The sequence below is a fragment of the Sturnira hondurensis genome, unplaced genomic scaffold (assembly GCF_014824575.4).
Source record: "Sturnira hondurensis isolate 20B ecotype Veracruz unplaced genomic scaffold, ASM1482457v3 Scaffold0006505, whole genome shotgun sequence".
Taxonomy (NCBI): Eukaryota; Metazoa; Chordata; class Mammalia; order Chiroptera; family Phyllostomidae; genus Sturnira; species Sturnira hondurensis.
This window is the reverse complement of record NW_028079136.1, coordinates 5752198-5775255: the sequence shown is the minus strand read 5'-3', so window position 1 is coordinate 5775255 and position 23058 is coordinate 5752198.

The window sequence follows — 23058 nt, the reverse complement described above, 5'->3', positions numbered from 1 at the left end:
CCAGTTAAAGGTTATAGATATGTTAAATGACCATTCCAAAGGTTAGCTGCAAAACTGTTGCTATGCAACACAGCTCTCAATGGCCCTGCTCCATTCGTCCCTTCCCCCAACTGACACCTTGGGGGAGGGTGAGGATATCTTAATATTTCCTCCAATATTCCTGTACACTTTGAGTTCTGGACACCATTCCAAATCTTTTCTGGGGCCCCCCTTGGCTGCACCCTGTATCAGCAGGGCACAAAAAGGAGTGGGGTGTGGCTCTCCAAATTAACTCCATTCACAAGTGAAGACTGAAAAGGGGTTTCCTTCCCAGGAGATGCTCATCCTCTCACATGAGAGCTGCAAGTGATACTGGGATAGTGATGTAGAGCCCTGCTACTGGTTCCTTGTCAGTGCCCCCTTGGGGACCGCTCTGCAGTTAGTGACATCACAAAGCCGTGGAGCTTCCCAGTGATACAGGGTGGAGCCAAGGGGGGGCCCAGAAAAGATTTGGAATGGTGTCTAGAACTCAAAATGTACAGGAATATTGGAGGAAATATTAAGGTATCCTCACCCCCCCCCCCAAGGTGTCAGTTGGGGGAAGGGATGAATGGAGCGGAGCCCTTGAGAGCTGTTTTGCATAGGAACAGTTTTGCAGCTAACCTCTGGAATGGTTATTTAACATATCTATAACCTTTAACTGGTTTCATAGATATGTTAAAGAGCTGTGGCCAAGTTTTGGGCCAGGGAGAAGAGAGTGGCTGCGAACCAGGCTGGAACTGGAGCTGCTTCTCTGAGAGAGTGCCTGCTTGAGAGCCATGTGGCTTTAGCAGAGTGGCGGCTAACTAGGCTGGAACTGGGGCTGCTTCTCGGAGTCAGAGTGCCTGAGAAAGAGGCATGTGGCTTTAGCAGAGTGAAGACCCCCTCTTGGCCAGGTGAGGAGGAGAGCCATGCTGTTTTGGAAAGATGTAGACCCCTGTAGCCATTAGGAGGGAGAGCCACGCGGTTTCAGCAGAGTGCAGACCCCCTTCTTGGCCAGGTGAAAGGGAAAACCACGCAGCTTGGCCAGAATGGAGATCCCTGCAGCCAGGTGAAGAAGAAAGACGCGCTTTTGGTGGAGTGCGGCTTTGGTAGAAGAGGCCCACGCAGCTTTGGCTGAGTGGCCTGGAAACCAGGAGAGACTTTGACTAGGACTTGGTACAAAGAACTCTTGCCAGTGAAAGGTGCCACATGACTTTGGATTAATTGGAGATCCTGCCTGGACAGGCAGGCGACACAGCTCACGTGCCAGCGACCTGAAAACGGACGTGTGCTCTTTTCCTGATTTACGGTACCCGGAGTTGGGACAGTGGGAGAAGGGAGCGCTGTGTGTGTGTGTGTAGGTGTATACCCTTAAAGACTTTAATATTTTAAGGAAGGCATTAGGCCTGAATAGCATTAAATAAACATTTTGTTTCCTTTTCACAAATCTCTGGCATTGAGAGATGTCTTTCCAATTGGCGGCGGACAGAAGAGCCCTATAGATATTAGTGTATCGTCCTTGGGAGGGGCCCCTGTTTTCTGTAGCAGTTTTTGGCATCCCTCGGTGGGCCAAGTATTGCCCCCCCCTTGGACCCTTTGTTCGGTAACACCAGGATCTGGGTGCCACTCAGAGCCTGACACCTGGGCTCCTAAGGAAATAATTTCTTCAGAAATGGCATCCATTCAAGTCTGCCACACATTTACTCATTCCTTCACCCACCCCATGTTTAGGGAGCCATTGTGGGCTGAGATGAGGGTGTACAGAGATGGAAGACATGAGTACCACTTTATGGAGCTCACAGTCTAATGCAGGGGCTGGCAAACTTTTTCCATAAAGGGCCAGCTTGTAAATATTTTTAGCATTGCAAACCAAATGGTCTCTGTTGCAATCACTTCACTCTGCTATTGCAGTGTGAAAGCAGCCGTAGACATTAGAAAAACAAATGGACAGACTGTTACAATTAAAGTTTAATTAAGGAATTAAGTGTGGCCCAAAGGCTGTAGTTCTCTAACCCTTAGAGAAAGACAAAGGGGTAAGAAGGTCCTCACAGAATGACGCAGTGTCATTGGCAGATGTCACATGGTATCTTTTTTTGTTTGAGAAGCTTCCCAAAGAGATCAGCTGCATGCCTTTGGGAAAGTCACTTTCTACATCTTGGCTTCTTCAATGGAATATTAACATTACAAAGATCACAGGATAAATAGGAGGGTTTACACACCTAACATAGTGTCTGGGTCACAGTTATCTTTATAAGCCAACTCAATAAATGTTAGCTAATGTTTTTGAGGGCCTTCGATATGCTGGGCACTCTTTCAGGCATTTTATATATATTATTTCATTTAAATCTTGTAACGACACTACGAGAGATTTACCATTATTCCTTCCACTTTACATATGAAATAACTAAGGCACAAAGAGGTTAAATAATTTATCTAGTAAGGGCAGAGCCAGGATGCAAAGGCAGAATCCAGAGCCAGAACTCTAGCCACTGTGCCCACAATTACCACTGATGTTACAATTTTGGCCCCAGTCAAGCCAGGAAGAACAACTGCTGGTCAGCAGGCCTGTTTCTGTGGACCAAGGGTTGTGGGCTCCACTGCTTACCCTCTGGAAAAAGAGCCTGACCCCGAGTGTCTGGGTCTGGCCGGAGACGAGGGATGCTCATGCCCTGCTGTGATGACCCCAGGTGGTCATTCCAACGGTGTCTGCCTCAAGCACTCAAAGACAGGTGTGTGGTGGTGTCTTCCAACCCTCTGTACCTTGCTAGAAAGGATATAACACACACATACACGTACATCCCCACACACATTGTTTCTACTAGGGTCAGAATCCACTTGCAAAGAAGGTAGGATTCTCACAACCAGATCAAGATTTCTGTTTTAGACAACAAACTCACAGCTATTAACAACTGGACCTAAAACAAAAACAAAAACAAACTAAGCAAACAACTAGAACAGGAATAGAATCACAGAAATGGAGATCACATGGAGGGCTATCAGTGGGGGAGTGGGAGGGGAGAGAAGGGGAAAAGGTACAGAGAATAAGTAGCATAGATGGTAGGTAGAAAATAGACAGGGGGAGGGTAAGAATAGTATAGGAAATGTAGAAGCCAAAGAACTTACATGTATGTATGACCCGTGGACATGAACTAAAAGGGGGGGATGTGGGTGGGAGGGGGTGTGCGGGGCAGAGGGGAATAAAGGGGAGGAAATGAAACAACTGTAATAGCATAATCAATAAAATATGTTTTTAAAAAGATTTCTGTTTTACTTTACAATTGAGAAAGCAAGCTTGGTAAGGTCACGTAAATTGCTCCTGGTTACACAGTGTGGAGGAGACACAGCTGGAGGTTTTTTTTGGTTTGTTCGGTTTTTTTTTTTTTTTTTTTTGACAATCAGCATCATCTATCTCATCAAGTGGATACCGATTGACATCATCGGCAGAGCTGGAATTGACACCAGAGTGTTCTCATTTTAAATCCAGTGTGCTTCTCATCACATCAAACCTCGCTCCTCCCCACCCCTTGCTCCTCTTACCTCCAATCACCAGATACTCCCCAAAACAAAAGAAATATATATGGAGTCCTGCAAGGGTGGGCGATGATATCCTTACTCACCATTTGGAGCCTTCTTTCTAGAGTTAGATGTTTATGCTGTACCCACCATAGGGGTGAATGAGCCAACTCTATCAAGACACAGAGCCATAAGCACTGTGAGCTTAAGGATGCCTTTGTTTGCTCCTTGACTGATGGTCTCCCAGGGACTGGGTGATCTGACTTGCCATCTGTGCTTTTAGCAGCTAATTGCATTTCTTAACTCTGCTGCTTCAGACCACGTTACAGAAAGCACAATTCCTGGAAGTCTGACACAGCGTGTCAGAGCACAGGGCAGAGCTCCTCTTACCGGAAATCTCCCTTGGTCCCTGGAGGGGACTCCGTGCTGCAACAGTCAGGAGCCCCAGTGCCCTTACAGCCTCCAGGGCTTCCAAAGACAGTTGGCCCTTGAAGTTGGGGTGTGAGTCAGCACAAGTAGTCCTGTTACAGACAGCTTTTCTCTGTCTGGGTCCTGTCTAGGTCAGAAGTGTATGCCCTGTAAAGAGGGACTGAACTTTGGTTCAAAGTTAAAATTCAGAGCATCGGAGTCTAGGGTAGAGGTCCATNACAGAAAGCGCAATTCCTGGAAGTCTGACACAGCGTGTCAGAGCACAGGGCAGAGCTCCTCTTATCGGAAATCTCCCTTGGTCCCTGGAGGGGACTCCGTGCTGCAACAGTCGGGACCCCCAGTGCCCTTACAGCCTCCAGGGCTTCCAAAGACAGTTGGCCCTTGAAGTTGGGGTGTGAGTCAGCACAAGTAGTCCTGTTACAGACAGCTTTTCTCTGTCTGGGTCCTGTCTAGGTCAGAAGTGTATGCCCTGTAAAGAGGGACTGAACTTTGGTTCAAAGTTAAAATTCAGAGCATCGGAGTCTAGGGTAGAGGTCCATGTCCAAGGACTGGCATCTGTACCCAGTTCATAATGATGCTAATCATCGTCATCGTCATCACAACAATAGATAATATTGATTGAGTTCCTGTGGCTCAAGAACCACTTTTGCCACACTCGCCAATATCGTCTTGCTCTACTATAAGGGCCAGTTCTTCGTGGGCTTTGACCAGCCTTCAACAGGTACAGTCGGAGAGTTTCTCCCCTCAGGTACGTACATGTGACCCCTTGCATCCCACAGGGGGACTTTCCCATGGATGCCACTGTAAAACCTCACTCTGCACCCACACAAGTGGAACACAGAAGTGCCAGGGCGTTAGTGCTGCGTGAGATGTTGACCAACAGAAGGTAGAGCCACAGGATATGTTTCCCCCTTCCTCTCCCTGATAGATGGCCCCGAGACACGGTTCACATGGCCTAAAAGTTCTCAGAGATACCACTATAATGAAAGCATTATGGGATTGCTTCTATTAGTCATAGCCAGAATCCAGTGGCTACATGTGCTCAGGATGGAGGATTTCAGGCATGGGTTAGGGGAGATGGTCCCTGGAGCAGGGTTTCTCTGGGATACAAAGTTCCCACTAAGGGTTAAAAGGCATCAGTTTCAGTGGTGAAGATGAGCCAGATTGGGTTAAACTGGAATCCGATAAATGACCACAATACCAAAGAGTTCTGACCTACATTCTTGACTTTCTGAGGATGTCAGCTAGTTGCTAACACAAATGAAAAATAAATTGAAAGCTCCCTTCCTGCTCTGGCATGCCCTCCCTTTCGTTGGTCCCAGGGTTGAGCTATGTAGCTAGCCAAGAGCTTTCTGGCCCAAGCATTAATGGAATATTAGGTAGAAGAGGGATATTTTTAGATAGTATTACATCAGCACTTGAGCCAAAGCACCCACACAGCCTGTAAAATCCCAGACAAGAAAGACCTTGGGTTTGGTAATATCTGTCTTCAGCACTACGTTGATGCAGAGCCTGGAGTTCTTTGCTGCATCATGCACGTTGGGAGGAGAGTTACATGCTAACATGTGGGGAACAAAGAGGAGATGGTCCAGTCTAGGGTTGTTTCTGCCTGTGCTGGGGGTCGCTCTTCTGCTGGCTTTAACTAGCAATGATTTTACCCAGTAGTCACCAGTGGAGTGTGGCAGAGACAATGCTGGTATAGGAACATAGGGATATTGTATTTCACAATTTCCCCTGCTGTTGGAAGTGGCCCTGGAATAGGTTCTAGCCAATGGGAGACAGGCAGATATATGCTATGTTTGGTCTTGGCCATGAAACTCTGTGTACATTCTCCCACTCTTTCTCTTTTTTCTCCTTCATGTTGCTGGGAGGAAAAAACTCCAGCTACATGGAGCCCACGATGAAAGAAGCTCGAGCCTTGACACACAGGAAAGGCACCTGCCCCACATCAGGCTGGGTCAGGCCACTGAGATCTGGCTTATTGGGTCGTCGCTCACTAATGCTAGCAAAGTGGAGGGCCAGTGCTCGTCCAGCCCTCTTACTCCCAAATCACCACAAGATGGTTAGGAGCAATTATGTTTCCTCCCCTGACACCTCCTGGCTCACCTGTCTTTGCCATCTGGGTCCTGATGGTGGCAAAGGAAGGTTTTCCTGAAGGGCCAGGTAGGTTTCAGAAGAACAGCGTGCTGGGGGAGGAGCAGAGTTGGAAACTTAGCACGATCATTTCTCTGTGGGCGTGGGGGAGGGACCCTGGAGGAGCAGTCGGAGAAACTCCAGAGCTTTTCCTTGGTGCCATCTGGTGGCTCTTCAAGTCCCTCGGGTTTTGTCCCCATCTTTGGTTCCTCACAGGTAGATGAGATTCCACCTCAGAAATCCTTTAGGTCTTGTGAACTGGGGCACTTCAGACTTCCTCTCAGCTGATAACGGTGTTGATTCTACTGCCCCTGGGAAGGAGAGGTCGGGGTGCCTGGGAGATGGTGCCACAATCTCCTCCCGGCAACACTCACGGGGCTGAGGCCGATTTCCTCGCCGGCTCAGGCGTATCGGAGAAGCAAGCGAACCTCTCCACAGAGCATTACTTTTTCTCGCAGACAACCTAGCACAGGCTCATCTGAGGAAAGGCCATTTTTCTTGGTAGGAAGTTTTGACCCGTAAGTGTCACCAAAGAGTGACACTTGTCACGAGTGTGTAGGATGCTTGGCTCTTGTCTGGGCCTGGCTTAGTTTGTGAAGGCCACCAACTGAGCTATCAATAGCTTCCTTTTTTGCCACCCAGAAGAGACGATAGCCCCTCCTTTGGGGAAAAATGGTTCCCAAGTTATTTTAGGCTTTTGGGGGCATTCTCAAGTTATTTCCATACTCTTCCCAATAATGTATGTAACTATACATGTACACACACATACAACCATAGAAGATAGATAACTGTATTTCCAGGGCACATTCTCACCTCAGGGCCTTTACACTTGCTGCTCCCTCTGCTCGGAACACCCTCCCTCAGATCTCTGCCTGGCTTGCTCCCTTCTTTCCTTCAGGGTATTGTTCAGGGAGGTATTTGCTGAACCGTCTAATAAAATTGCATTCCTCACCCCCCAGCATTTGATCTTTTTTCTCTGCTTTGTGTAATTACCCAGCACTTACCACATTTCAACATGCTGTGTATTTTACTTGTCCATTGTTCCCTTCTCCTAAACAACTTAAAAGTTCTAAGGAAACAGGATTTTAAAAAAAATCTGTGTTCTTTCCTGCTCTATCCCCTGCATCTAAATCAATGCCTTGGAACATGGCAGATGTTCAATAGATATTTGCTATATGAATTAATGATTCCCTTTTACAGAAAAAGAAGCAAAGTCTCAGAGGTGGTACTTAGACTCAGAGCTAGTGAATGTCAAGAAAGATTTTAAGCCCAAGAATTTCTGCTTCAAAGCCTTATTTTCTGCTCTAACATCAGACTTCCGGCATGTGCAATGCGGCCATGGGGCTGTTGTTATAAACCGATGCAGCCACGAGGAGATTATCTGCTGTCCGACCCCAGGCACCAACGAACAGACTGCTCCAGTGGCTGTGAACTGTTGGCAACATTTCTGTTCTACCCACAGAGGCATTGACCTGGTCAGTAGCATCTGAATTCTTCAAAAATGCTTCACTTCTCTGTGGCTTCACCTTCAGCTTCCCACCTGCAAATACTGCCTTTGAGGTTTTCAAGCCATGCTTAAATCCCATCAGTCTTGACAGGACCCTGGTCAGGTGTTTTGTGACCCTGTTGGCAGCCAATCATGCCTTCCTTTCCCAGGTGGCCCTCGCTCCATAGGAGGTGACTTGTGATTAGCCACTCATATCCCGCTGATTAGGATTGGAACTGCCATAGTCACCTTCACTTCAAGCCTTGAATCAGTGCGGGCTTCAAATAATGCTGATGCCTGCACGCCACCCACAGCGATTCTGACTCCATTGGTCAGGGCATTGGAATGTTTAAAATCTCCCCAGGTGATTTTAAATGCTCAGCCAAGGTTGGGAATGCTGCTTTGTTGGCTGTAAAGCCTCTTTCTGAGGAGAGATAAGAAAACATATTGCAGTTAAAAGCAGAAGCATTTCAGAAACAGTCACATCTCGTCTCCAAATTCTCCTGTGCTTCCTCATCTGATGTGCTGGAGACTGCATTCTCCCTCATTTTGTTGCAGAATTCTGATATTTCTGTTTCCTAGATGCTTTTCTTTCTACAAATGATGGCAACTCTGGCGAGGATGGGGTTCTTTCCCCTGACTACATGTACTTTAGTTTTCTCATCAGTAAAATAGGCATAGTAATAATACCACTGATACTGTAGGTCTGTTGAGGTTTCAGTGAGCTAATACATATAAATTAGTAGTCAAGTGCCTGGCACAGTTGGGTGACTACTATTTTTGCTATTAGGCATCTGGCTTATAAAATGCTACCTCCAAAGTCCATTGCTTCAGATTTGGTATCAGCTACAAAATGACCTTTCACCTAGGTTTTGCACAACTCTTAAGGGCCTTGGGCTTAGCCATGAATCTGGCACACTCTGAAGGGGTTACATGGAAAGTCTCACCCCATGTCTCTTTAAACCTGAATGGCATTATTGCAAATCTTAGGCCCCTTGTTGAGAATTTCCTGCTGGGGTATAGGCAAACCTTACCTGCTTTTAGGTCAGCTTTCTGGACCTGATGCCGTAGTGATGACTATTCCAGGAGTGGCTGTGACTACACCTCCTATAGTCAGGACCCTGTTTTGGGCCTTTGGACGGAGAATCAGGAGCCTAGCAGCTGGGAACTGCTGCCAGTGGAGGCAGGGCTGACACAGCAATGAAAAAGACATATGGTCCATTCAAGAGATAGCTAGTTAGTGAAGAAATTGCTCTGGAAGTAGAATGTTTCAGAGATGGATGCAAAATTCACAGGTTTTAACCATAGATCACGTCATGTTTTCAAATGCATTTCTCTGTGTCAACAATATCACTTATTCTGCAGCTTGTTCCCGATTCAAGAGCTGTAATTCCTGCCAATGAGGCTGGAGTCATGTCATTTGGGTTCCTAAATTAGGCCTGTATATTGCAGCTAAAAGGCTGTCTCTCAGTTTAGGGGAGCTGCAATTTGAGGATGCACCATCAGCACAGCCACAATGACAGATGAAAAACCTTCAGTTGGGCAGGGCTGCCCAAAACAGAGCTGACTATGCCCTGGCAGGCCCTGTCCACACCTGCTGGCAATTCTCCTCATGTGTGGCCCTCTGCTTTGGGGAAAATACATGGATACTAGAGGCAGCTGGTGCCCAGAACTCAAAGGTCATATGTGGTACCTTGGACAGCTGCCTCCAAGATTCCACAAGTCACAGTTCACAAGGACCAGCAAAGCGTAGAGACACTGGGATGCCCTGAAACCCAGAACAACCTCCTGGGGACCTTGGAGTTCTGTGTAAGGCAAGGCACCTGCAGTGATGAGGAGCCTGGTTGAGTCAGGCTTTGTGAGTTCAAAGAGGAGACATGCACAGACAAGCTGCAGTGGTGGGGGTTCTTATAGGTATACTGGGCAATGTGGGATACCTTGGGCATCTCCTCAACTGATACACACATTTCCTCTGTGTCCCAGAGTTCCTGGGACTGGGCCAAGATGCCAGATTCCTAGGGAACCCATAGCTCTGTATTATGCGGGCAGAGGATTTTTTTTCTTTGCAATAAGATTTTGGATGGGGCTTCATCTGCTTTCTTGGAATTGTAAGTAAAAACCCAAATTTGAAATCAACAGGTGACATGTATTCCCACATTTCTAAATGGGACTACTCGATGCAGCTGCTCAGGACACCACTCTCACACACCACCTGTGTATACGAGCAGGCGACAAGGGGTGCTTGGGGCCATGACTTATCACTGTCAGGGTAGAGTGCTGGGGCTTTTCCCTCTCCCCTGGTAGGGAGAGAGTAGGGGTATCTGCCCCCTGCCCCCAGCTGAGTGAGTGCAACTCCAAGGAAATGGTGGGATCCGAGGATGAGGAGGGCTGCTGCCTCACCCCCTGGGAGGATTCCTACTGGGCCACTAGGGCATTAGACTTACCTGCGTTCACAGGAAGGTGGAGAGGGAGACTGGAGGGGGACAGGGGCAGAATGAAATAGAAGATGAGCAGCACTTATGCCCCTTGTCCCCTCAGTGTGATGTGACAAAGGGACACAGATTCCATGGGACAGGAGTATCCTGTGAAGGCAGCATGGCTGAGCTGTCTTCCCAGCACCTCACCTAAGAGACTGTGGGGCTTATCATTGCAGGCAGGAAATGAGAGGGTCAAAGTCGGTCACCGGTCTGCCTCTCAGAGGGCTAAACTCTTCAGGAAGGTACACAGCAGGTGCATGGCATCCACAAGTTGGACAAGTGACATTTGCCCCTCCCAGCCTCCCACAGAAGAGGGAGGGGTGCAAGAACAAGCCAAACTCCTCTCCATACTGCAGGTGTCCTGGGCCAGGTCTTTAACACTGCCAATGTTTTCCCATGGTCATTCAAGATTTTGATTTTGGGGGATTAATGTAAGTAATTTGAATTTTGCTAGAAAACTGTTCACTTCCTCTAGGGTTTTAGAAGTGTTGATGGAAAAAAGTCCCTCTGGTTTCTGGTCCAGCTTGTAAGAAGTTTGGGAATCACCACTCTGCCTAATGAATAAAAAGCTGAACAAATGGAGAACTCAGCAACTCTTCTCAGATCCATAAGAAGAGAGAGGTCACAAGGTGAACTGCTACCTCCTTACCTGGAAAGACCAACAAGTGAATACAGAGAATCACAGCTTGCAGGAACAGAAACCCATGCGCTGAAGCCTTCTTGGGAACAGGGCTAGGTGACAGAACCCTGACTATAACTGATGGCTAAAGAACAAGGGCAACAGTGAAAACACAGTACCAAGCATGGTAACCATTAGTGAAACTATATCAATAATCACTAAATCCACCAATTGAAATATCATCAAAGTGGGTCAAAAAGAAGACCCAAGAAACTATTTAAATATAAAGATACATATATTAAAACTAAGCAGATACAGAAAGATATGCCATGCTAACACTAATCAAAAGAAAGCAGGAGTTGCTATATCAATTTCAGTGAACTTCAGACCAGGAAAGTTATCAGGGATAAAATGGGCGTTACATAACCAATTCTCCGAGCAGACACAATTCTTAATATGGATGCTCCTAACAACAGGGAGTCAAAAGTACTGCCATCTAGTAGCATGTGCTGTTCTTTTATCGTTTGTTTGCTTCCCCACTCTCAACTACTACCCACACTATTATCCCTCTGAAACTACAGAGAATTTAGCTTACCTCAGAGCTGCCAAAGGTCTGAAGATACATACTGTCCAGACCCAGGGTTGAAACAAGGGCTTTGTACAAGGAATTAAGGGAGGAAGTGTTGGCTTTTCACGGAGGGAGGACTGCTTTGTATCAGGGCAACATGCAGAGCTGGGAAAGGCGACAAGAGCTAGACCTTGGGTGGTTCAAGAGAACTGGGGAGAACAGGTAAATGGGGATTTGGTTTAGCTAGGGCTCAGGTCTGTTTCCTTGCTCCTCCAAAGAGGTGCTGGGGCTAGGTCTCAGGGATGAGCTAGGCAAGGTCTACCTTCATTGGGAAAGAAAGGATCTACAAGTACATCTCTGACAGAGGCTTCTAACGTTTGAGCTGTCTTCATTACAGCCTTTGCTGCTATGCAGACCAGTATGGGAAGATAAAAAAATATGCAGATGTCAGTTCAAATATATTTAGTTCTACCTCAAATGGCCCTTCTCAGCATGTCACAGAGACACAGGTTAACTCCATAGGGTAACAGATGAAGCATATGAGCTCAAAATAATGCTTAAAAATTTATGAAGATCCATTGGGTTCATATGAGCAAACCACAGATGCTCTTGGTATACTTTGATGAGTCATCCAGCCAGAGACTCAAGCATACATACATACATTTTTTTCTTTAGATAATTAACTGAAAATGCAGAACCTATGTTTTATTTAAATTTTTTGTCCCCCAGAGCCTGCATGTATGCTTAGAAGCCAGGTCTTAAAAATATTAAGTTTGTTTCTTTGGGGTGTTGGGCTTCTTAGAGCAAACCAGCCCTAGTTGACATTTCAGCATGGCATGTCTCAAAGTGACAAGGGTCCCTGTGATTTACTGCAGGACAGACCATCTCTGTCCCCTTTCTTTGCTAAGTGATGGTAGCAGTTAACCTAAAAAGAGCATGCAGAGTGAAGTCAGAAACTTCCAGGCTTTCCTGTTCCATTTCATTCACCTCTCCACAGAGCTCCTGGTTTCTGGTGGAGCTGAACCAGGAGGTGATTCTCACTGGCAGATACCAGGCTGCTCTCAGAGTCACCCCTCCCCCAATCTAATGGGTCAAACAAGAATAATAGCAGCCAATGTTTATCAGGTGCTTACCATATGCTAGGTACTGTGTTAGGCACTTTGTATACTTTATTGTTGACTATTATGAGTTGACTCAATTCTCAATAACTGTACTAGTCAAGATTCTTTCAGTTGTAAGTTACAGAAACTCCAACTACAACTAGCTTAAGCTTAAAAGGCCACTTAATGGAACTTTTGGCCAAGATGGAGGTGTAGGTAGCAACACTTTGCCTCCTCACACAACAAAAAGAAGGACAACAACAAATTTAAAAATAAAAACAACCAGAACTGTCAGAAAATTGAACTGTATGGAAGTCCAACAACCAAGGAGTTAAAGAAGAAACATTCATTCAGACTGGTAGGAGGGGTGGAGACAGGCAGCCAGGGTGGAGAGGATGGGCAGCAAGGTGGCAGCTGGAGGACTGGGTAGGCAAGGCAGTGGCTGGTGGATTGGGCAGTCCCAGATTTGCATGTGGATAAACTAGGAGGAACAACCGGGGAGTGAGACAGAACTACAACCAAGGATTCCAGTGCAGGAAAAGAAAGCTTCAAAACCTGGTGGTAAAAACCTATGGGGGTTGTGGCAGCAGGAGAAACTCCCAGACACACAGGAGAGTTCATTGGAGAAACCCACAGGGTCCTAAAATGTACACAAACCCACTCACCCAGGAATCAGCACCAGAAGGGCCCAATTTGCTTGTGAGTAGTAGTGAGGGGAGCGACTGAAAGCTGGCCAAGAGCTGGGCAAGTGGCATTGTTCCCTCTTGGGCACCTCCCCAACAGACAGCGCTGCAACACAGCAAAGTGGGTTACCCCACCCTGGTTAATACCTAAGGCTCCACCCCTTACAGCACATCAGGTGTGTTGAATCAGAGAAATATGACCTGAAAGAAAGAACAGATCAAAACTCCAAAAATAGAACTAAGGGATGAGGAGATAGCCAACCTAACAGAGGCATAGTTCAAAATACTGGTGATCAGGATGCTCACAAAAATGGTTGAGTATGGTTGTAAAATAGAGGAAAAAGTGAAGGCTATGCAAAGTGAAATAAAGAAAAATATACAGGGAACCGACACTGTAGGGAAGGAAACTGGTACTCAAATCAACAATTTAGAGCAGAAGGAAGAAATAAATGTTCAACCAGAACAGAATGAAGAACCAAGAGTTACAAATAATGAGGAGAGGCTTAAGAAGCTCCGGGACAACTTTAAACATTCCAACATCTGAATCATAGGGGTGCCAGAAGAAGAGGAAGAGTAAGAAATGGAAAACTGATTTGAAAAAATAATCAAGGAGAACTTCCGTAATCTGGCAATGAAAATAAACTCCCAGGAAGTCCAGGAAGCTCAGAGAGTCCCAAAGAAGTTGGACCCAAGAAAGCACACACCAAAGCACATCATAATTACATTAGCCAAGATTAAAGATAAGGTGAGAATCTTAAAAGCAGCAAGAAAAAAGGAGACAGTTACCTACAAAGGAGTTTCCATAAGACTGATTTCTGCTTCCATATCAGCTGATTTCTCAAAAGAAACCTCACAGGCAAGAAGGGTCTGAAAAGAAGTATCCAAAGTCAGGAAAGGCAAGGATCTACATCCAACATTACTCTATCCAGTAAAGCTATCATTTAGGACGAAAGGGCAGATAAAGTGCTTCCCAGATAGGGTCAGGTTAAAAGAGTTCATCATCACCAAACCTGTATCATATGAAATGTTAAGGGACTTATCTAAGAAAAAGAAGATGATCAAAACTATGAATGGTAAAATGACAAGAAACTAACAATTATCAACAACTGAACCTAAAAACAAACAAAATAAAAGCAAACTAAGCAAACAACTAGAACTGGAATAGAATCACAGAAATGGAGATCATGAGGAGGGTTATCAGTGGGGAAGGGAAGGAGGAGAATGGGGAAAAGGTACATGGAATAAGAAGCATAAACGGTAGGTAGAAAATAGACAGGGAGAGGTTAAGAATAGTATAGGAAATGGAGAAGCTGAAGAACTTGTATGTATAACTCATGGACATGAACTAAGGGGGGCAGGCGGAATGCTGGTGGGAGGGAGGTGCAGGGCAGAGGAGAATAAAGGGAAGAAAAAAGTGGGACAACTGTAATAGCATAATCAATAAAATATACTTTAAAAGAAGGACAAAAGTCAACTTATTGACTTAAGAAACTGGAGAGTCCAATGCAAGCACAAGCCAAAATTAAACAAAACAGGGCATGGCTACCTCTGGGTGGATGTTAGATACTTTATCTTTTCCTTTGTACGTCTCTGTTAAGTACTCATTGACACTAGATGTTTACTATTTACTATTTTCATAACCAGAGAGACTTTATTTAAATGGGCTGACCTTCCATTGTGTCATACATTACAACCAACTGTGACTCTTGTTCCCTGGACTGTCCCCTCCTCAAAGGCAGGGACATTTCCTTATGTGTCTTTGTAGCCCCTTCCTTGCCTTTTCAGTCTGTGCTCAAGGATATCTGTAAAGTGGACTGAATTCACCTTTCTCATAAAGGCAGCGTTTTGCAGTTCCAATTCTTCCGGAAGGCAGATGATAATAAGAAAGTAGTTTACACTTGATCCAATACAAGATTTCTCAGGACAAACCATGTAACCTCGAATGGTGGCAATAATCCCAGGTTATTGTGAAACTCAAATGACTTCGAGCCCAGTGTGAGCTGTAAAACTCTGAACACATGGCAATTGGCAATGACTGGGTTTGCAGAGCCTTCTCATTCTAAGGCCTCTATCCAAGGTGAGCCAAATCTATCTCTAAATTTTCCAAGGACTGTCATTATCTCTTGATGAAAAGAAATGATCCAGGAGAGGGAGAAACTGGGGACATCAATTCAGGACACGTTATTGGTCTGCTGTCATGTGCACACTCCACACCCACGTGTCCTATATGGTTGGACATCAGAGTCTTCAGAGAGAGCTTGATGGGCCCTTAGAGTCAATAGGTTTAAGACGACAGGATCCTGCTTCCCAGATTGGTCCTCTTGAAGTGTTCTCCATCCCAGGAATGATGCCTCCCTCCATCCCCAATTCTTCTCTCTTCTTCAGGTTCCACATTCAAGCCACTGCTGTGATCTGCCTACTTTACCCACTGCACAGGGCTGAGAAAAGGTAGGTTTACCACTGTTCATATGGAAAAAGACATGCAGGTTATGATTATTGTGACAGCTTTACTAACCCTTTGTTTTGTGTATTACAACTGTAAACCTACTTTTTGCCCACTGTATGGCTTTGGACTTTATTCTTCTCTCCATCTTCACTCATGACCCCAGTCCAGGCTGCTACCCTTCCTCCCTCCTGATACACCCACATAAAGGTTTGCCTTCCTTCAATCAAGTCCACTTAGCCAAACAAAACTCTGATTATGTCACCTGCCACTTAAAACCCTTCTGGGGCTTCCCTCACTCTGAGGACACAGGCCCCGTCTTTACCCAAGCATACCAAGGCCCTGCATAGCACTTGCCTTCCACCCTTGGCTTTCACCCCCTGACTCTTTCAGCCCCATGTGAGCTTTCTCACAGGCCCTCCCACCTGCCCCTCCCTGTGCTGTTCGGCAGAATAGAGGGGCATCGCGCCAGCCCCCCGTTCATCCTTCTCAATGCACACATCCACTCAAATGTCACTTCCTGGGCATCGTCTCTCATTTTCTTGACTAGTTTAATCTTCTTTATATACTCTGTCAGTATATAAAGCAGATTCTGTGTGTCTCCTTCTTAGTACCTACTAACAGTTGCAATTTTACATTGTTTGTTTAATTATTTGATTACTACTCATCTTTTCTACTGGACTATAAGCTCTATGAGGGTAGGGACTTCATCTCTTTTCATTCACTGTTGTATCTCCAGCATACAGTGCCCAGAAGACAATAGATACATAAGTGTGAATGAGTGCCTGAATGAGTGAGTGAATACAGGTATGCATGTCAGGCTCTGTGCTGTGAGCTGGGGATACAATGTATTGTTGCTACCTGGGAAGTCCTCCTGGCCTAGTAGGAGAGACAGTACAGGTAGAGAGATGATTTCAAAAGCTCTGTAAAGACCCTTCAAAAAACTGTTTGTTGGGAATAAAATACATATAAAAGGGAGTGAAGAAGGGTCAAGGTACACCAATGTCAAAAAAACTAACTTGTATATATACTCATGTACACACACAAAACGGGGCTATGCATAGGTGCACACAAACATGCATTCACAGGCATGCAAACTATCTCACAACACATTCACTGAGGGATACAAATAGCATCCTTGTGCACACAGGCACATGTGCACAAGCAAGCATGCCTACCTGCACTCACAAATGCTCCGCACACCTGCCCCCATGCACATGCCCATGCACAGGCACGCACACAGGCTCACCCAGGAAAGGTGGACACTGGTCTTCCTTTGTTTGCAAAGGGTGGAAGTCCCAAGGGTTTTGACGATGGGTCAGTGTGTGAGACAGTCTCAGGGAGGGGTTATCTTGCAGCCAGACCCAGTGTTCAGTCCCAAGCGAGGGGGCAGGGAGGGGGCCCAGGGCCAACAGGAGGTCCCGGCCCAGGCCTAGCAGGGCCGCAGCCTGTGAGAATGGAATGTTAACCAGGAAGCGAGCAAGTGTAAGACAGATCCCTTCACTCCCAAGAAATGATAGACGAAGCACAGTGACCATGTTTTAATCAGACTCCTTTCTCATCTCTTACACCTCACACCCAGTCAGCCATTCACCTGGCTTGATAACTTTTTTAAATCTCCTCTCCTTTCCCATAATGTTACTCGAATTCGGATCTTTCTTGCTGGCATGTCTTTCTTTTGCCTTTCTCATTCAGAAAATTCCTATTCACCCAACACTTGGTTGTAACTAGCACCGCTTACCTGTAGCATGCTCTGACTGTTTCTGGAAGACTGCACACACACCATATGTACATCTCACTCGTATCTCTGTGAAAAACAGCAACAACACTGGTCTTGGAGTCTGAAGACCTAGAAACAAATCTGAACTGTTTCACTTCCACTTGCCGGCTCTGAGGCCTCAGGCAACAAGGCTTTGAGCCCATCTGACCCTCTTCCGAGTCTCTTCTGTAAGACGAGGACTTAATTTTACCTCACGGACTATTGTGATTGTGAGACTTAATAAGGTGTGTGCCAAAGCGTGTAGAAGATAAACGTGCTTTGTAAACAACTCAATGGCTGACTATATTTTACTTCTGGTCACCTTGAACCCTGGAGATGTGCCCTCCAACCTAAGATATCCTTCAGACCATGGGTGCCCCACAGGAGACATCTGCTTCTGCCTTTGGCTCAAGGAGAAGGTCCCAGGCCAGGAAGGTCCTAAAAATAATCATCACAACAAAGATTTGATTAAAACCTCAGTGCCAGGTACTGAGGTAAGTACTTTCCATTTATTTTCTCATTTAATATTCATTATCATTATTACTCCCATTTCACATCTAAGAAAATGGAGGCACAGAAAGGGATCTATGGAAGATAGGCAGCTGAATACATGCCTATGCAAGCTTGCACGGCCACTGGACGGGAGGGAGCTGAGGGCCTTTTTCAGTGTGGCCCATTGGGTGGAGTCTGGACAGACCGTTCTTATTTGATACCCCCGGCTTGGCCAAACCACCCAAATCCGACACAGAGGAGAGAGGCGTTCTGCCCCTCCTGCGCCCTTGTCCATCCGGGTGATTTCCCTTGAACCTTCAATTGTGAAGCTGCGTTCTGAGTCTCCCTGAGGGCGGTGCTGTACCCAGGCATCCACGGCCATGGGCACAGGGCTCCGAGCACCCTGCCTTCTGCCCACCCTCCCCCCGGTCCTGCCTTTCCCCGTGGCCCTGCCTGGCGGTGTTGTTGTCAACACCGAAGGGTAAATGCAGTCCTATATTTCAAAGTCACTGGGCAGATCTGATTAATTTTAGAAATAAACAACATGAAGATTCATCACAAACTTTCAGGTATGAACAGCAATAAACAAACCTCGGTGTGGAGCACTATTTATTTATTAAAACAGTAAATTGAAGGGAAATGGGCTATTTATTCTGCACGATGTCTTCCACAGAAATAATTGGCTCATTAATCACACTCTCACTGTGGTCACGTTTGGAAGGTCAGGCTCATCAGGGAAGTGAAACAGGGGGCAGTGTTTATAGTTCTGTTTGCCTGCGGAGCCCCGCGGGGCTGCCTTCTGGGGGGCCTTGGCATGGTCTGTAGGTTCCTTATCACACAGAGGCAGCCAGGTGGCTGCGGGGTGGCACTGCCCAGAGGTTGACAGCGCAACCTCACAGCAGGGGGCCTGAGTTCAAATTCTGACTACTACCACTTGCTAGCTATATGATCTTGGGCAAGCTATTTAACTTCTATGCCTTGGTTTCTTCATCTACATAACGATGCTAATAATGGAACTTCCCTTGTAGGGTGTGGTGTGTATAATTGAGTTGGCAAAGAACCAGTACAGGTCCTGGTCAGGTCTGGTGCCCCTCTAGGTATTAGTGAAATTTGCTCCTTTGATCCAGGTAGAGCCTCAGGGTGGGGCACTCTGGTATCAATGAACACTTGGAATATAAGGTTATTGTGGGGCTCCCTGGGCTCCCAAGGGTGGCAGAGTGGTATAGCAGAGGCTAAGAGAACAGGCTTTACAGTCAGTCTCCCTGAGTTCAAATCCAACCTCTGTCTCTTACTAGTTATATGTCTTTATAGGGTGGTTTGGCCTTCCCATGCCTCAGTTTTCTTAACTATAAAATGGGGTGGTGAAAATGGTGCTACTCGATAAGTTGCAATGACCACTAAATTAGAAAATAAATGGAAAGTACTTACCTCAGTACCCGCTCCCAGAAGAATCAGATGTTTGTTGTGATGCTGATTATTTTTAGGATCTTTCTGGCCTGTGACTTCCACCTAAACACAAAGCATGGTAGCACAGTTAGTGAGTGGGCACACCGAACTTCAGCCCTGTCCCCTGGTAGGCAGGGGGAGGGGGCAAAAGCCCACAGCGGGAGGGGCTGAGGGGAGTACACGTACAGCAAAGGCAGATGCCACACTGCAGCTGGAGGGTCTATGCAATTTGGGCAGGTGACCGCAAAGACCAGGGGTTGGGGTCTGTGGGCAGGGCACAGCACTGATGAGTAGGTAGCCTCTTGGCAGCAGCACCCCAGCCAAGGAGGGGCTTCGGAGCCTCTACCCAGCAAGCTGAAGTTCGTGGAGAGGCCCAGTCCCATCTGAGAATCCAACTTCTGGAGCAGCACAGTGGAGTGGGGTGCAAGGGCAGGACGGAAAGACCAAATAGGTAACACACCTGCATGTCTTGCCTCTCTCAGGCTCATCTGCTCTAGTTCTCTTGCCTATGGAAGCCAGAGCTTCAGAATTGTTCCCAATGCATCAGTCCAGGCAGCCGTGACCAATCAAATGCACTCACGTAGGAGGGGTCTGTTAGCTAGTTCAATGCTACAAGGCTGAGGCCCATCCTAGGCTCTTCTATGACATTGAGACCAACTCTAGGCCCCCAGGTGATGGTCAGGAGGACCTTAGATTATTGAAAGAGGCCTCAGTCTTATTGATGCANCGGAAAGGCCAAATAGATAACACACCTGCATGTCTTGCCTCTCTCAGGCTCATCCACTCTAGTTCTCTTGCCTATGGAAGCCAGAGCTTTCAGAATTGTTCCCAACGCATCAGTCCAGGCAGCCGTGACCAATCAAATGCACTCACGTAGGAGGGGTCTGTTAGCTAGTTCAATGCTACAAGGCTGAGGCCCATCCTAGGCTCTTCTATGACATTGAGACCAACTCTAGGCCCCCAGGTGATGGTCAGGAGGACCTTAGATTATTGAAAGAGGCCTCAGTCTTATTGATGCAAGTGCAATTGGAGAGGAGGAGGCAAAGTTGACAATGTCCTCAGGGACTCAAGCTGGATGTGGGACACCTCTCTCCTTCCTCCCCTCTCTTTCACATCAGAGAAGGAAGAGTTAAATGGGAAAGTATGGGTGTGGTTAGTTTCTGTGCAGGAGGCATTCCGATGCTGAGGGAGGGATGTGAGCTGGGAAGACGGGAGAGGCGGTTAGGTGGCCTGGGCTGTCCAGACCAGAGCGAGCTCGAGGTCTTTGCTGGCTACTCTCTGGTCTGCTCTGTGGACTGCGCCGGTGGCTCCTCTACCTCTGCCTCCAGTTGGGTTGGGCCAATGGGCGGCTCTGGTAGAACATCTGGTGGCAGGAAGAAGAAGATGTGGAGGTATTTTCCCCAAGTCTTACGGCTGCCCCCCAAAGGCTCCCTCCCTGCTGGGTTGTGGGTTCTACGGTGGGGGCTCCACCTAATTTGCCTTGGATCCTGTTGGGCAGCCCACTTCCACGGACAGAGCTGTCAGTGGGGTTTGGAAGCACCCCTCCCTCTCCCTCTCTGTTCCATTAACTAGAGGAGTAGGAGGCGCTTTCACTCTCACTGCCCTTGGGAGCTCCGCCTGACCCCGCCCACACCGCTATCACGCCATTCAGCTCTCACCCCAGTTAACCCCTGAGTGCACCATCTGTGTCCAGCTGAGGTCCTGACTCATACACTGAGTACGGAAGGGTCTTTTTTCCCCCTGGTCAGGAAGGGGTCAGGTCATACCGGGGCTATTTCCACCATCAGGATCTAAAGATGACCAGGTCCACAGAAAGATGTGACTAGAACATATGGGAGCAGAAAGTATGGAAGAAAATAACTCCCAGGCTGTCTCATTGGTCTGGGGATCATTCTTTTGGAGTCCCCCTTTAGTAGTTCAATCCTTCTCAGGAATCCTAGTGTTCCTCATGAAGGAATGCAGGGATGGGATTTGGGTCCACACTTCAGACAGAGCACAAGGGAGCACAGCACCCCCTAGAGACTGTTGTGAGGGTGGCAGCAGAAGCCAGGGGAACGGGGTGGAGAAGCCCATTTTGAAGAGGAAGGGGGTGGGATGGGGAAAGGGAATAGGGGAGGGTCACAGGATCTGGACCCCTGGCTGAGTTGCCTCTCTCACCAGGAGCAGCTCATCCTGGGAGAACGTTCTGTGCTGGGGGCACAATTGGGCATTTTCTACAAAAATGCTGTGTCACCGGCAGGATCTGCTATATCACTTGTTGGGCCTGGTATAAAATGAAAATATAGAGCCCCTTATGCAGAAATTAGGAAGAATTTCAAGACCACGACACCAGAGCAGTAAACTAAGCTTGTGTACGTGTGGGTGTGTGTGTGGGGGGGTGCGGGGAGCTCAGGGTCCCATGCCGCACACCCACGAAGCTGGCGCTGGACACAGGTTCTGCCCTGTGGAAACCGTGGAAACCGTGGTGAGGCCCCCTCCCCTGGGTCCAGCAACAGGGGGGTCGACCACAGAGACAGGGGCATTATATGTGGATGGACAGTCTTGAAAGGGTGGCTCCCAGGTGTGGCCACACTGTGTGATTTGAAAACACACCCCTACTAGAACTAATGCCTCCATAAGCTCTTCCCAGCTAATCAAGTCCACAAAACACCAAGGAAGGACAACGTTCCTGCCTGAGGGCGGAGAGAGGAGGGCAGAGGCCGCAGGACCAGGCAGGGCACTTGAGGGGCCTGTGGGTGAGGGGTGTGGTGTGGTCTGAGGGGACCGCCTCACTGTCATCCCTTCTCTTTGGCACCGAGGCCGCAGAAGGAGCGTGGCCGAGGGAGGGCACGTGTTTGGGGAACCCCATCTCGCGTTTGTTTTCCTGAGCTCCAGGCTGCTGTGGTCATGGGGAAAATAAACACGGAATCTTAAGGCCAGAGAGCCCCTCGTCTTGCCTTCAGGACTCCTTTGTGTTTCTTGCCTGTGGTTAGAACAAAAAGGTGAGAATGAAAGAGCTTCCATTTCCAATAGCCTCTTTTTTGCAAAGGCCATGTTAACTGATGCTAAATGATGGTGGCCTTATCTTTACAGAAAGGATTTTTGGGGAGTGGGCAGAAATAACTTTTCTCATTGGGGTCAGGGCGAGTGTCTCTCTCTGCACATTTCTGTGTGGCACACTGCATGTCTGTGCACACGTGTGCTATGTGAGCCTGTGCTTGTGTGTTTGTGTATACCGAAGGTGCAGGTGCATGCCCCTGTGTTGCACATGTGCACAGCAGTGGTAGGGATTGTGTATGATTCACACACGTGTGCGGGTCCGTGCATGAGTAGGTCCTGGTGTCTAAAATCTTTCCTCCTGCTTCAGTCAGTCTTGTTGGTTGTAAAGGTGCCACCCAATAAGCTCACAGAAGAGGAGAATCAGCAGCAGCACGTCTCTGGGGTGGGTCTGGGGTGAGGAGGAAACTCAGGCAGCTGTGAGGCTGTCGGTTGTCTCCGTCTCTGTCATGGCCACATGCGACTGCTCCCTCTTGATGGCTGTGCTGCCTCTGTGTGTCAGCTCCTTTCTCTCCTCCGCCCAGCGGTGGTCTCCCCCGGTGGCCACAGCCTACACAGGGCCCTCTGTACCCCAGGAGCATCTCTCTGCATGGCTGTGGCTCGTGGCTTCCTCACTAACGGGCTGATGCTTTACGTGGGTCATGGTGCCGGTGCACCGACAGAATTCGATTGGCCCGGCTCATCGTTCCTTGGGCTGAGTCATTGACTGCTGTTCAGTGTGTGGACACCTGCCCTGCGGTCAGGCCAAATCGGCTGTGAAGAGAAGAGAGCGCAGTCATGGCACAAACGGGGTCATCCCTGGGACCGTGGTTGGGGCAGTTTTCCTTAAAGAGGTGTGGACACGAAGGGCAATGCTGAACAAATACCTCAGGTC